Raw genomic sequence first — 14,994 nt, 5'->3', positions numbered from 1 at the left:
GGGTTGGTGCTGATACCTTGGCTATACCCCTCCTGTCTCATGCTGACCTCTGAAAGGAGAGGAAGTGTCTCAGATAAGACTTCAACTCTAAACCTCGAAGTCCCAGAAAGGGCAAGATTGCTGTGCATCTGAAGGCGGGTGCCGTAGAGAGACAAAGTTTCGGAAAAACCCCAGCCTCGTCCCCTCCTCTTAGAGCTCAGGCTGTCTTCAGGGAAAGTCTAATTGCCTGAGTGAGCATTTTTAATTTTTTCCAATCCACCTGGCAGAGAGCCTGACCACAGCGTCTGCCTCACCCTCTTTCCTGAAACTCCAGCCTCCTCAATGGGATTATAGAATTTGGGAGGAGGGTGCTGTGTTGCTTCCCAGTTCTGCTGCCCATTTTTCACCAGAGAAAACTGAGTGTCAAAGAAATGAAAATAGATTCAGCGATGAAAGCATCTGGAGCCAGACAGTGGGAGAAACCTAATTTATAACAAGGGTTCTCAGCCATGACTGCAAATTAGAAGCACGAGGACACTTTAAAAAATATTAAAACTCAGGCGCCACCAAATATTTACTCTGGGATGAAGCCTTTTTGCTTTCTTCCTTCCTTCCCTTGTCATTCTTCCTTCCCCCCTCCTCCCTCCCTCACTTTTATTCTTTGTTTAAAAAGTCTTCCGGCTGATTCTAACATGCCAGGGTTGAGAACTACTCACCTAAAGAAGATAACTGTGTTAGAAAGATTATCCGATAGAAAAATAGACAAAGGACATGAACGGGCAATTGAGAGAGGAAATAAAAATGGCTAATAAGTGCATGAAAAACTGTTGACCCCAATTAATAATGAAAGAAATGCTAAATAAAACAATAATGAGATAGTGTTTCATGTATCAAATTGTCAACCTTTTTTTTTTTAATGAAAGAATATTCTAGGAATAGCAATGGTGTGTGTGTGTGCGTGTGTGTGTGACTGGAGCAGGAGTCTCTGTTTATGAGGATACCTGCCTACAATCTTTCCTGAGGGCTACCTGACAACACGCTCTCACCTTTTGATTCCTTAGTTTTACTTCAAGATTCTAGACAAGGATGCACGGAGATTTTAACTAGAGTTGCTGATCACAGGAAGAACAAAAAGTAGAAATTCCTAATTACTTAACATTAGGAGATTAGTTCAATGAATCATTATGGTACAGCCATAAAACAGAATACCAAACAGCTGTTGAATACATTAGGGTAGGTGAATAAATATGTCCCTACTTGAAAAGATGTTTAGATAAATTATTGAGTTAAAGAAAATGCAGTTTCCAAATAATAATAATAAAATTTTTGCTCTGTTAGGAAAATAGAATCTGAAAAGGGGTATGTGTATGTATGTATCTGCACTTGCTGCTGCTGCTGCTAAGTCGCTTCAGTCGTGTCCGACTCTGTGAGACCCTATAGACGGCAGCTCAACGGGCTCCCCCGTCCCTGGGATTCTCCAGGCAAGAACACTGGAGTGGGTTGCCATTTCCTTCTCCAGTGCATGAAAGTGAAAAGTGAAAAGTGAAAATGAAGTCGTTCAGTCGCGTCCGACTCTTATCGACCCCACGGACTGCAGCCTACCAGGCTCCTCCGTCCATGGGATTTTCCAGGCAAGAGTATACTGGAGTGGGGTGCCATTGCCTTCTCCGGTATCCGCACTTAGAAAGTGCATATTGACAAAAATATCTGCAAGGTTTTAGCAGTCATCCTCTCTGGGTAACACAAAGGGAGTATTTTACATTTTTGTCTCTGTTTTTTCTAGTTTTGCCATAGAAAGGGCGTACTTGTTTTTGTCAAAAGGAAAAAAAACCTCATTTTTACTTTAAAATTTTACTTTCTAGAGCAAAATTTGCTAATCTGTTTTCTTCTGAGAGGGGAAAGGTCAACATCATGGGGCAATAAAACCTCCAGGTAATCTCCTGACCACTCATCTTCTTCATTGCATCTCACCTTTGACCAAGAAGACAAACTAGCGGCTCAAATTGGATTTTTCCTTGTCTTCCAGGCGTTTTCCACATTGCTAGACTGAGAAATGGCTGAGAGAGGTGGCCCTGGGGAAGAAGAAGATCCAGAGGTCTGAGGGATCCCCAGCAGAGTAGAGAAGAGTCCAGGTTTTGAAGTCCTGCCTCATCTCCATTTAGCCATATTACCTGGCATCAGGCCCTTAACTTCTCTGAGTCTCAGTGTACACAGCTATAAAATGGGAATAATAGTAGTGCTGACCTCATGGATGGTTACAAGTCTTCACTGAGTTGATGCCATGTAAGGAGCTTAGCATGTCACCTGGCACATGGCACTCAATAAATGGCACTTCTGATTGTTTCTGATTTAGGAAGCTGGACCCTTCCTGCCCCAGGGCTGGGCAGACACACACAGGGAGTCTCTGATGGTTGTGACCCTCACTGAAGTCCTCTGACCATCTTGGGAGGGAAACTGGAGAAAGAGAAGCCTAGCCCCAGAGCCATAGACAGCAGAAGGGTCTGCATAGCTTCTGCTCATGGACTGATTCCCCAGGAGCCACACTTGATGAGGGGTGTGGACCCCCGGCCTTTCTCCACACCCTGGCACTGCATCCTGAGAAGCCTGGACTGCTGTCCGTCTTGACTCTCCTTCCCTCCATGATAACTCCATTTACTGCAGCTCATGGGCAGATGTGTCAGAGCTCCCCAAGACCTATGGATTCATTTCACCCTTCCCCCAACCTTTATGAAGTAGGACAAAGGGATTAAAAGCTCACCATCCTCTTAACCCTCATGACCATCTCTGTGCCTGCAAGCCCCTCACTGTCAACCCAGCGGGGAGCTCCTATCCACATGCCCTAGTGCAGAGCGAGGTGTCCCCAGGCATGGGGTTCCCCAGTCAGTGGAGTGGCTGAGGTCTCTCTCCCAGGCTCAGGGAGGCCCTCAACAACTGGTGCAGGTGCTGTCTGACAAAATGGGCTTTATGCCCTTGGGAATAAAGTGGCTTTATGGTTTCCAGAAGGTTCCATCTGAGAGTTACAGGGGTTGTGCATCCTCCTTGACCCAGAGGAAGCCATCATCATGGAGGCAGCCCCCCCTCTTCTCCACCTGCCTCCAGGGCAGTTGGAGTTGTGGGCTGTCAGAGACCAGGTCCAGGGAAACAATGCTGGGAAGAGAGAGCCTTTATAGCACCCGTGCATTCCTGTTCCACAAAGAGCAGGAAAGTGTTGGGAGAACATTTCAGGTTTTTAGTACAGAGGACCTGGTGGGCCTGAATGAGTGAAGCGATGAATGAATGAATGAATGATTCAAGCTTACTTTTTTATTTCTAGAGTTAATTGTGCCATGCTTCCAGAGAAGGCAATGGCACCCCACTCTGGTACTCTTGCCTAGAAAATCCCATGGGCAGAGGAGCCTGGTGGGCTGCAGTCCATGGGGTCGCTAGGAGTCGGACACTACTGAGCGACTTCACTTTCACTTTTCACTTTCATGCATTGGAGAAGGAAATGGCACCCCACTCCAGAATTCTTGCCTGGAGAATCCCAGGGACGGGGGAGCCTGGTGGGCTGCCATCTATGGGGTTGCACAGAGTCGGACACGACTGAAGCGACTTAGCAGCAGCAGCAGCAAGGAGCTTCAGTCATGTCTGACTCTTTTGCGACCCTATGTACTGTAGCCAGCCCAATCCCTGTCCATGGGATTCTCCAGGCAAGAATACTAGAGTGGGTTGCCATGACCTCCTCTAGAGGATCTTCCCAACCCAAGGATTGAACCCACGTCTCTTATATCTCCTGCACTGGCAGGTGGGGTTTTTTGTTTGTTTGTTTGTTTGTTTTACCATTAGGGCCACCCAGGAAGCCCTAGAATTAATTAAGGTAGAATAAAACATCTGTGGACATACTAACAGCCACTAGAAAACAGTTCATTAAGCCCGGAAGCATAGTTGTAGCAGGCAGCCACATTGTGCGTTTCCTGCCCAACAGCTAAAAGCAGAACTTGGGCTGCAGAGCAGTACTTTGGTCAGCTATTGAATTAATGAATAAATATTACCAGACGTCTCAGCTAAGGTAGAAAAACCGGGAGGAAGCTCTGGGTCTGTCTCTGCACCACATAGAGTTAAAACCACTTGTACTTCACTGTGTGACCTAACAGCTCGGCCAGCTTTGGGAGTCAAACAGCCACAGATGGGAAATGCATTTAAAAAGTGAAATTAACAAAGCAGGAGGGGCAGGGGCAGATCAGGGGGTTTCAGTTCACACCTCAGGCCGCTTATTAATCTAGTAATGAGAGCAGAGCTTCTGCTACACAAACTAGTCAAATAACACCTGCCTGGGGCGGCAGGTCCTCCCCCCTCAGAATTACCCAACATTCTTAGATACACACACACACACACACACTGGGACTGTGTCCTGGGCTATTCTAATGTCTCAGCTGAGTTAGGGTTGGTGGGGACTGGATTTCCTGGAGGTGGAACTTCTGGCCGGGACCAGGTGCTCAATGACTTCTCAGGAGGGGTGGGTCGAGGCCATCAGGCAGCCCACTGCTCAGGCCTTCTGCCCTCATGGCTGTGCTGGGGACTCCTGGTGCCTTGAAGGCTCTCCCTGACCTGGGCTTGGTCCCTGGGGTAAGGGGCTACCCTGGTTTGAAAGGGACAGGGGCAGTGGCCAGGCCCTGTCAGGCAGTATCTGGAGCAGACAGTAGGCCGGTGAAGCTGGGGTTTTTCTCCTGGGGCGTGGCCTCTTTTTGTGACTCAAACCCTGGGAATTTGGGAGCCCCGTTAGGCTGCTAGGCTCTGGCCGAAGTTGAGCTCCCAGGAGCCCTCACCAGGCTCAGAGTGAATGCACTTGGGTTTCTTAGCCCCCCTGGTCCCCTCCCATTCCCCTCAGTGGGTTCCTTTTGTTGTCATTAAATCCCCTCCAAACTCCCCTTCCAAAAGCTGGCAGATCCAAGTGGAATTCAACACCCAAACACTCACACAAAAGCTAGGATTAATAGCTGGCTTTGTCTGGGCACAGATGTGCAGCAGCTTGGAAGGGTGGGGGGAGCATTTTTCCTGCCACTTGAGTCAACTCGCCTGGCTCCGCACGGGGGGAAGGAGACGGAGGGGAGGAGGGTCGGCTGCACGGACCCTTCTCCACGGCTCCGGCCCCACCTCTGAGCTGGTGCGCTCTTAGGGATCTTAGCCCCACCAAGGTGGCTCGGTCTCCCCTCCTACCCCTTCCAATAAATCACACTCCACAGCCAGCTGGCGCTCACAGGCCCTGGACTCGGTCCCTGTTCCTCTGGAGTCCGAGCTCTGAAACAGGCCCCAGCAATCCTCCAAAACCCCGCGAGCTGAGCAAACTAACGGGGGCGGGGGCTGACAGGAGGCCCACAGGAGCCTGTGAGCCCAGGCAGTCAGGGAAGTTTCCCAGAGGAGGTGAGCGGTGAGCCGAGCTCCAGAGGGTGGGCGGGGCCTGGTGGGGGCTGGGAAGAGGGCGTCCTGGGAAGAGTCAGTGGGATGGGAGAAAACAGGGCTGCAAAGCCTGAAAAGGGTTTTGTTTTTTTTTAAACATATTTCCTCATGGCAATAGGGAGCCACTAAAGGCTGTGCAACAGAGTAGGAGCTGAGGGAAAACGGTGAGTGTAAGGAAAGCTGTTCTGTTGTTGAGCGGGGGCAGGTTGGAGGAGGTGGTAAACTGAGGCAAAGCTGGTTCCCACCCAGTTTTCTCTGCCTCTGATAGAATCCCTGTTCTGACAACCCATGCTGCTGTTCCATGCCACCCGGGAGGCTGTGAACTTGGCCCTCAGCACACAGGGGAAAATATCATATTTCTCTATTGTCTGTGTGGTCAATCAGGTCCTGTCCCCAACCAGGGAGCTACTTGAAAACATGACATCAGTCAAGTTTCAGGGGCTGCTGGTTAGCATCCCCCTCCCCAGTGTGGTATAAGTATCTGGGGTTGCCGGACCATCTGGTGTCTGAGGAGTTTATTGACCAAGACAGGTCCCTATTGTCAGGAGGTTTGTATGTTATAGGAGAGAAAAAGAAGAAGGAAGAAGTGGAGAAGATGGAAGCAAACATAACTTCACATGATAATAAAAAGCTATGAAGAAAATTAAACAGAGTGATATGTTGCCAATGCAGGAGACATAAGAGACATGGGTTTGATCTCTGGGTTGGGAAGATCCCCACCAAGGAGGGCATGGCAACTCACTCCAGTATTCTTGTCTGGAGAATCCCCATAGACAGAGGAGCCTGGTGGGTTACAGTCCATGGGGTTGCAAAGAGTCAGGCTCGACTGAAGCAACTTAGCACGCATACACGTTCATTCGCTAAGTCGTTTCCAACTCTTAGCAACCTCACAGACTGCAGCACGCCAGTCTCCTGTCTTTCCCTATATCCCAGAGTTTGCTGAAATTCATGTCCATTGAGTCGGTGATTCCACATGATCCAGCAATCATGCTCAACGTTTATCCAAACAAGTTCAAATATTATGCCCACACAAAAAGGCTGCACACAAATGTTTACAATAGCTTTATTCATAACCACCAGAAACCGGAAGCAACCAAGATGTCCTTCAATAGGTGAATGGATACACAAAACATCATATATTGATGCCGAAAGTTCAGCCTCTCTATAACTCAGTGCTGAATCAAATCTCAGAGACAGAATTTGGGTGAAGCAGAAAAGACAGCCTTATGGCTTTGCCAGGCAGAGGGGGACACAGCAGGCTTCTGCCTGGAGAAACTATGTGTGCCAACCTGGGAGGATATGTTGAGGAATTTTTATAGCAAATAGTTATATTTGTGTGGGTGTGGGGTTGCTGACAAGATTAGGGCATGTGCAGGGTCTCAGGTGGTCTCCTAGTCTTGATGAGCTCTCTGGTCCCTGTAATCTTGTCTCAGGTGGCTTCTTGGCTGCTCCTCCCTTGATTAGCTGTTCAGATTAACTGTTCATATCTGCCCTTTGGAATTCAGGGAAGGTCATGGAGGTTGGAGTCATGCCTACAAAAAACACCATACTGTCCATGAAATTCTTTAGGCCAGAATCCTGAGTGGGTAGCCGTTCCTTTCTCCATAGGATCTTCCCAACCCAGGGATTGAACCCAGGTCTCCCACATTGCAGGTGGATTCTTTACCGTCTGAGCCACCAGGGAAGACCCAACAAGAAACAGGGGACAAAAAAATGGCTTCTGTGCCTAGGAGCCCCAGAGGGTACTCCTGGGTTTCAATATCCAAACAGCAGAATATTCTTCCACAATAAAATGAAATGGGCTAACCAGCCATGAAAAGACATGGAGGAAACTTAACTGTGTATTACTAATAAGAAGCCAGTCTGAAAAGGCTACATATTGTATGATCTCAATTATATGACCTTCTGGAAAAAGTAAAATTATGGAGTTATTAGAAATATCAGGGATTGCCAAGAGGAGAGGGCAGGGATTAACAGGTGGAACACCGGGTATTTTTAGGGCAGTGAAAGTGTTCTGTATGACACATGATGTTGCACACATGACATTTGTCAAAGCCCATGGAACGGTACAACACAAAGGGTGAACCCTGTCATCAATTGTGGAATTTAGGTAATAATAATGTATCGATATTGGCTAATCAATTGCAAAAAATATAACACATGAATGCAAAATGTTACTAACAGGTGAGAAATGGAGTATTTCCTGCCGTCAGTGAACAAGGATGTCACAGTCACCAGCAATTCCAGCCCTCCAGGGCAACCAGGAAGAACAATACCTGCAATCCGGCAGCCAACAGGCTGCAACCACTCTTACGGCGAGCACTGAGGAAAAACTCCGGATACTGGCCCCAGATAGCTGAGATGCCTATGAAAGGAATGATTTCAGTGAGCCCAGGCTCTTGCATCTTCCAATACATAGAAAAAAACGCTAAAGTTCTTAACTTGAGATAGATGGTTTTCTTTAATTCACAAAAATACTTTTGATGTTCAGACTACCTGCCCTTTGTTGTAAACTTCTATATAACCTGACAACTCCCCTTCGCCCATTGCCCCCTGCCTCCTCAGATCAGTTCTCTCAGGGTCACTTGAGATGCTGTCTCCCGGGCTTGAAGTCCTACATATGCCTACTGAATAAAACAGAATTCTCAACTTTTAGGTTGTGAGCTATATGTTAAGTCAACACAGGGGAAACTTGATGGAGCAGGATAAGAGACTATAAGGGAACTTGGCTTTCTTGCACAATTTTCCTATAAACCTAAAAATGCTCTGAAAAAAAAAAAAAAGCCTGTTAATTTAAAAATCTTTAAAAATAATTTTAAAGAGATTTCTGCTCCCTTTAGGTGATGGGGCAGGGAGGTGCAGACTAGGAACACACAACTCCACCAGTTGGAAATGGCAAGTACCTCTTACCTGGCAGCAAGACCAACACGCACCTCATTATCTCAATCAATTATCTGGCTTTAGACGATGCCCCTGGGGGCTCTTCCCTACAAACTGGAGGTAGCATGCCCTCACCTTCCCTTTTCTCACCCCTCCCAGACCTCAGTGTTGGGGAGCGAGGAGTGTGGATGGTTCACATGCCCAGGGCCTGGGTGTGGCCCCCAGCCTAAGCACACAGGGCATGGCAGCTGACCTCTTCTCCAAGTCCCACAGGTCACCCCAGGTTTGGTCCTGAGAGAGGAAGGGGTGAGGCACTCAGGTCACTGGCCCAGGGGACAGCAAGTGGAGCCCTAAAGAGCAGCAGGCAGAAGCCCACCGTCTGATGAGAAGCAGATGGTCATGGCAGCACCTGCCTTGCTGAGCTGTTAGTGAGACAGTGGGTGGGAAACAGCCCTGGTCAGACATAGGAAGAAGTCAGGAATATTGACCATGCCTGATGGGTTTCTTGGTTCATCCCAGCTTTCTTCTGGGGAACAAGGCTGTGGGTTGCAGAGGGGCAGGTGCCAGTTTGCTTCGCTCAGTCCTCGAGCCCTGACATCCAGAAGAATCTAGTCTGTCTATTCCTTCATCAAGTAGCTACCCAGGAGGGTCAGTCCCTGTATCAGGCGCTGGGGATATGGCCTCAAAAACACACAAATTCCAGCCCAGATACGAGCACCCAATCAGCACAGGGAGCCACCCTCTAAGGAAGCAGTGCATGTTGTAGGAGCAAAAGGCCGTGGGCCGTGGGAGCAAAGTGAACAGAGAGAGGAGAGAACAGAGAGAGGAGAGATGTAAGGTTGGAGAAGTAGCAGGGGCTGCAAAAGTCACGATAAGAACTTTGGATTTTATTCCAAGAAAGTCGACGGAGCGCAAGAGTGACGTAATCGCACACTTGGCTACTCAACGTGTGGTCCATGAACCAGCATCTCCCGGAAGCTTGTTAGGAATGAAGGCACCATCTGATGTGATGAGGATACTGAGGGACTAGTGGACAAAGGTGAATTGAATGAAAGTCCAAGGGCTCCCTAACCTGTAGTTGCCCCAGCTTTGTCTTCCTGCAGCCTCCACCATTAGACAAGCTTGCAGATCACTTCCAGCTATAAAGAGCTCTCTCCTCTGTTTGCTATGACCCACAATATCAGTGAGCAAGGCTCTTTTGGCCTCCAAAGTTTCTTTTGCCCATCTGATTCTTCCCTGTAGCCAAACTGAGGGGTCTGGCAGGCTGGGGATGCAGACTGCTAGGATTTAGGGGACAGATCATGCCACTCTGAGCCAGCCCCAAGACAGCTAGACAAGCTTTTTCATGGCACTGTCTCCACCACGGCCCACAGTGTGGCCCAGGCCCCCATCAGCAGTAGTGTGACGTGTCCGTGTCTTGCTGAACAGAGGCCTGTAGGTACACGCAGACCCCAAATATCATACCAACTGTGCTGCCTTGGACAACTTGCTTAGCTTTCCTGGGCCTCAGTTTCCCTGCCTGAGTTTGTGAGTGGGTGGCCAAGAGAAGACCTAGTCCAGTGTCCAGCAGAGAGAAGGTGTTTTACAGAAGAAATCAGCCCCACCTCCATCTTCCTGTGGGCACAGGTTTTCCCTGTACCTGTCGGCCCCCGTGCAGCGTCCCAAGCAGCCCCTGCCCACGCTGCACAGTTGGTTTGAGGGCCCCTTAGAAAAATGACCCAAGCCTCTTCCACTGCCCACTCCCTGCTGGCACAGCCCCCAACCTCTTCATCACAGCCCCCCTCTGCCAGCCCCCTGCCCCCGCACCCTACAAGCTCAGCCAGCCCAGGGAGCCCTTCCTCTCTGCCTAGAGACTCCCTCCACACCCACAGCCCAGCTGGACTCAGGCCAGTCAGAGCTGCTCAGGCCAACCTGGAAAACAGCTGGAAAACTTCTTATCCCCACTGACCCGCAGCTGGGAGTCTGGATGGCCCCAGATGGCGAAGCCAGGTACTCAGGGCCCTGGAGCAGCAGGGGAGCCCTGCTCAGATACTCTGAGGGCCCTTGCCTGGTGACTCAGAGGTCCTGGACTTCAAGAAACCCAAGCCCTGGAGCCTCTGATCCCGCTAGGCTTGCCTCAAAGCCCAGAAGCTGGAGCCCAGTTCCCTGGACCTAAGAGGAGGGGGAAGACTCCAGGGCAGAAAGGTGGTGTCCTCAGCAGAGTTTGCAGCAGCAAAGATGGCTTCCAAGGAGTAAAGTAGGAGACATACGGAGGCAGGGAGAGACCAAAAGGAGGAGAAGGCAGCAGGGAGAGGCTTCAAGTCAGAGACGGAGGAGTGTGGGAGGGAGTTGGGGGAGTCCCGGGAGGTAGAGAGAAGCCAGCGCAGGGGCAGGACTGCTGCAGAAGGTCGACATCCGCAAGGCCTGTGAACGGCAGTTGGGTTTGGGGCGAGTAGAGGACTCAGCATTTGTCCATAAGCTGGTTGACCTTCCAAGTGCGGGTCTTTTTAGGCTGAGTGTTTGGGCTGGCTCCAGGAGTCACAGTTAGGTAAGCCTCACAGCTGAGAACTGAGGAAGGGCATTGGTGCCCCCTTAGCTAAGCCCCTTCTGCTCCCCTCAACATTGGGAGAGTGTGTGCCAGTGGGGGCAAGGGAGAAAGACTCTCAGGGACAGAAAGGACTGAATGGAAGCTCCTAATGGCTGCAGCTCTTAGTGAGTCTGTTACCAAGTTCTAAGAGATTTGTGACTCCAAGCTCCAAGGTAGGCTGTTGACCCTTCTTTTTCATAGTTAACTTTCAGGCCAGTTTCTTTAAATTCAGAAGCACCAGAAGGTAATAAAGGTAGGCGTTTAGAGCCTGGGCCGGTGCCCCTGCCCCTCTGTGTACCTCAGTTTTCCCGAGCAAGCTTAGCCTCCCTCCACTGCCGCCCACTCCTGATTTGTCCTGAGAATCAAACAGCACAAATGTATGTGAAATGCTTCCTACACTGCTAAACTGCGCACACACACACACACACACACACACGTCCAGGATGACTGTCGCCTTCCCTGGAACCTCTCCAGGCCCAAGGAGGCAGCATTCCACATGAGCGCGTGGATTGGACTGACTTCGAACAACAGCATTTCCAAAGCACTTGGCCACCTGGCACCGTTTTCAGCACTCAGCTGGGAGATAAGTGACCATAAATCCTCGAGTAGAGGCAGCCTGACTCGGCAACGCTGACACACAGGAACAGCGACACGCACTTCTTCCGATGATGACATCCCGAGGAGACAAGTGTGAAGAAGTCTGTTGGGTGTGTTTGTGCTCTGGCTTCTCCAGGCAGGCAGGCCAAACCCCGAGAAGACATCTCCCCAGCTTGGCCCACCCCTCCCCCTTACCGTCTCGAGCCTTTCCTGGGGCCTGGGCTCCTGCAACCATTTCTTGTCACTGCTGAACAATAGGCCTTGCTAGCAGCTGGCAGCTTGGCTTCCCTGCCCAGGGAGGGGGGGAGGAGGATGGGAAGGAGGCAGCAGGCCGGCTGTGGGGCTGGAGCAGCCAGCCTGCTACAAGGGGGTTCCCAGCTCCAGGGATGGCGCCAGTGTGTGCGCCTCCCTGGTCGTGGTCATGCACACCCAGCAGCTGGGAAGGCTGGTGCTGGGGGACTGAGCGCAGCGGCTCCTCCCACCTGAGTGGTTTTGTAAACTCTCGAGGCCTGGGGCTCTGTGCCCAGGGATGCTGGCGAAGGCCCCCATGATTCCAGCTTGCAGCCAGGAAGAAGCACAGCCCAAAGCATGTGGCATGAACGTAGTCCTGCCTCCTTCCTTGGCCACTGAGCCAACCGAGTCCCTGGGAGGAGAAGCAGCCGATCCAAGGTCACACAGCGTCTTCAGCCCTGTTAAAGCAGTCCCAACTCCTGGTTCACTTCTGGCCCCACTGGGACACCTTCTCTCTTGTCCCTCAGGGTAGTGCCTCAGTGTGCTGGGAGGGAGCCATACCCCTGTGGAGAAGAGGTGGGGAGAAGCGGCTTGTCCAAAGGTCAGGCAAGTGACAGAGGTGAAGTTCTGATTGGGCCACCATCTCCTGACTCCCTCACTTTGCTCAGCCTCCAGGCAGCACCTGCCTAGCTGGAATGACACCAGCAGTGACGATGGGTGATAGGAGAGTGTGCTGAAGGGGTTATAAGGGTCAGAGAGGCCCAGCCTGCAATCCTGGCTCTGCCATGTGCCAGCTGTGTGACCTTCAGAAGGTTGCTTAGCCTCTTTGAGTCCAGACTCCCTCCTCTATAAAGTGGAGGTGGCCAGATAAACCTGAAAGGGCTCGGGCAGAGTCCACCAGATCATGCACATGGCACCCAGTGGTGTCTGGCTTGTGTGAGTGCTCAGCAAGTGGTAATCCCGAACCTCCCAATTCAGCTAAGATTCCTCTCGCAAATGAGCAAATGTACATTAAAAGCAAAGACAGAAGAGACAATAGGGACTCTGGGACCCCATATTGTCATACAAGCTTGGAGCACAGTGTCCTCAGTAAATACACAACTGAATGCCATGATGACAAGTGTGGTGTTAGGGAGATGGTGGTGCTCCCATAAATCGTGCTTTCAATATTAAGAGGCCCCAGGTTTGCTTAAAGGCCTGACCTAAAACCCCACATCAAGAGGAGGCCTGGATTTTAGCCTTGTCACTGCCATGTTTGCTACAGATAACATTTGAGGATTTCTTTTTTTTTTAATGCCCTAGACCTGTTGTGCTTCACATGTGATCTCTATCATTTCATGAGATAAGCTCACTTATGACCCTCATCTTACAGATGAGAAAGCTGAGGTGTAGGCAGGTTCGAAAACTTGTCCAAGGTCACATATAGGCCATCAATGATGGAGGCAGGACTCAAACTCGGGCAGTCTGATTGCAAAACCGTGAACCCTCACACTACATTCTCTTGTCATAAACAAGAGTCACTTCCCCTCTCTGGGTTTCAGCTTTCACATCTGTAAAATGGGGCCCTTTGGCCAGAAGGTCCACATCTAAGCCTCCCCAGGTGTTAAGCCCTCAGAAGATTCCATTTTTGTGTGACTTTTCTGACTCCCCTGCCCTCTGTAACCCTCAAACCTCCCCTCCAGCACTGACTCCCAACCCCTGTACTGTGCCAATTTCCAGACCCCTTTCTAGACGTCCTGGTCTAAGACCCTGAATGAAACGGCTATGGCCTGGCCTCAACTATGGTCAGATTCTGTCCTAAGCACTGTGTGGTTTGTAAAGATCAAGGCTTGGTAAACTGTTTCTGTTAAAGGCCAAAGAGCAAATATTTCAGACTTTGAGGGCCATACGGTCTCTGTGACCATTGCACTCGGACAGCAGTCAGACAATACACACGGACAACTGTGGCCATGTTCCAATAAAACTCACACCAACAGGCAGCGGGCAGGATTTGGCCCAAGGGCTGAAGTTTGCTGGCCTGTCAGAGATGAACATCAACAAGGTGACTGCTCTCCCAAACATCAGGGGGTAGCACAGGAAATACAGTTGCACAGTTGTACAGGTAGCAGCGGGTAGCTCAGAAGCTAGCCTGAGACACAGTTGGCCTTGCTAAGTGTCTTTGCAAAGGCAGAGTCCTCCAGAAAAGGAGGAGTCTTCCTGTGCAGGCACTTAAGCTTGGCCTGCGGGTAATGGATGAAACTTCTACAGCAGGTCTGGGGGCACAAGCAAGAGCATGCATGCTGTGCTGGCGACAGGGGCCACCAGAGGGCCGGATGGGAGTGGGTCTGGGACCCAGACAAGGAAGATCAGGCTTTGTGCTTCTCTCTCCTCTGGAGAGAAGAATCAACTACAGTGTTTGTTTAATATTATTTAGTTATTTGGCTGTGCTGGGTCTTCGATGTGGCATGTAGAATCTTTAGTTGTGGCATGTGGGATCTAGTTCCCTGACCAGGGATCTAACTCGGGCTCCCTGCTTTGGGAGCGTGGAGTCTTAGCCACGGGACCACCAGGGAAGTCCCTGTTTGTTTTTTCAATTCAACACATGTTCTGAGTGCTTACTGCACTTGGTGCAGGTGGAGGCACGAGAGGATGGACAACATCCACAGCTTGCATTTTTCTTGCCCTGTCAACATCTTCCAACAGACTTAGTAGCCATGACTATCTCCTCCTCGGGAGCACAGAAATTGAACGAGTCACCCAAGTCCCATCTCTAATTAGTAGCAGATGCTCATGTTCCAGACACAAACCTCTCTACTGAGCAGCAGCCTCTTATTTCTAGTGCCCTAATGAGCATCTCCACCGGGCTGTCTGAATTGAGCTAAGCCCGTTCTCCCCACTGTGAGTCTGCTAGGGCTGCCGTAACACAGAGTGGCCTTAACGATAGAAATCATCCTGGAGGCTAGAAGTCAGAGACTGAGGTGTCAGCAGGGTCAGTCCCTTCTGAGAGCCCTGAGGAAGAAATCTGTTCATGCCACCCCTGCCCCCTCCAGCTTCTGGTGATTTGGTGGCAATCTTTGGTGTTCCTTGGTGTGTTGACATGCTACCCCGATCTCCGCCTTCATCTTCATAGGGTGTTTGTTCTCTGTGCTTGTGTCAAAATCTCCCCTTTTAAAAATAAGGACACTAGTCATTAGGATTAGGACCCACCCAACTTGACTCATTTAAGTTTGATAAATTTTAAAGTTAAAATAGTAAAATTACTTCCAAATTAAGGTCACTTTCTAAGGTCTTGAGGGTCAGAATTTTTAACAGATCTTTTTTTGAGG

The sequence above is a fragment of the Bos grunniens genome, chromosome 11 (genome assembly GCF_055505025.1).
Source record: "Bos grunniens cultivar Pamir isolate PY7600 chromosome 11, Bosgru_T2T1.0, whole genome shotgun sequence".
Lineage (NCBI taxonomy): Eukaryota > Metazoa > Chordata > Mammalia > Artiodactyla > Bovidae > Bos > Bos grunniens.
This window is presented reverse-complemented; position numbering follows the sequence as displayed.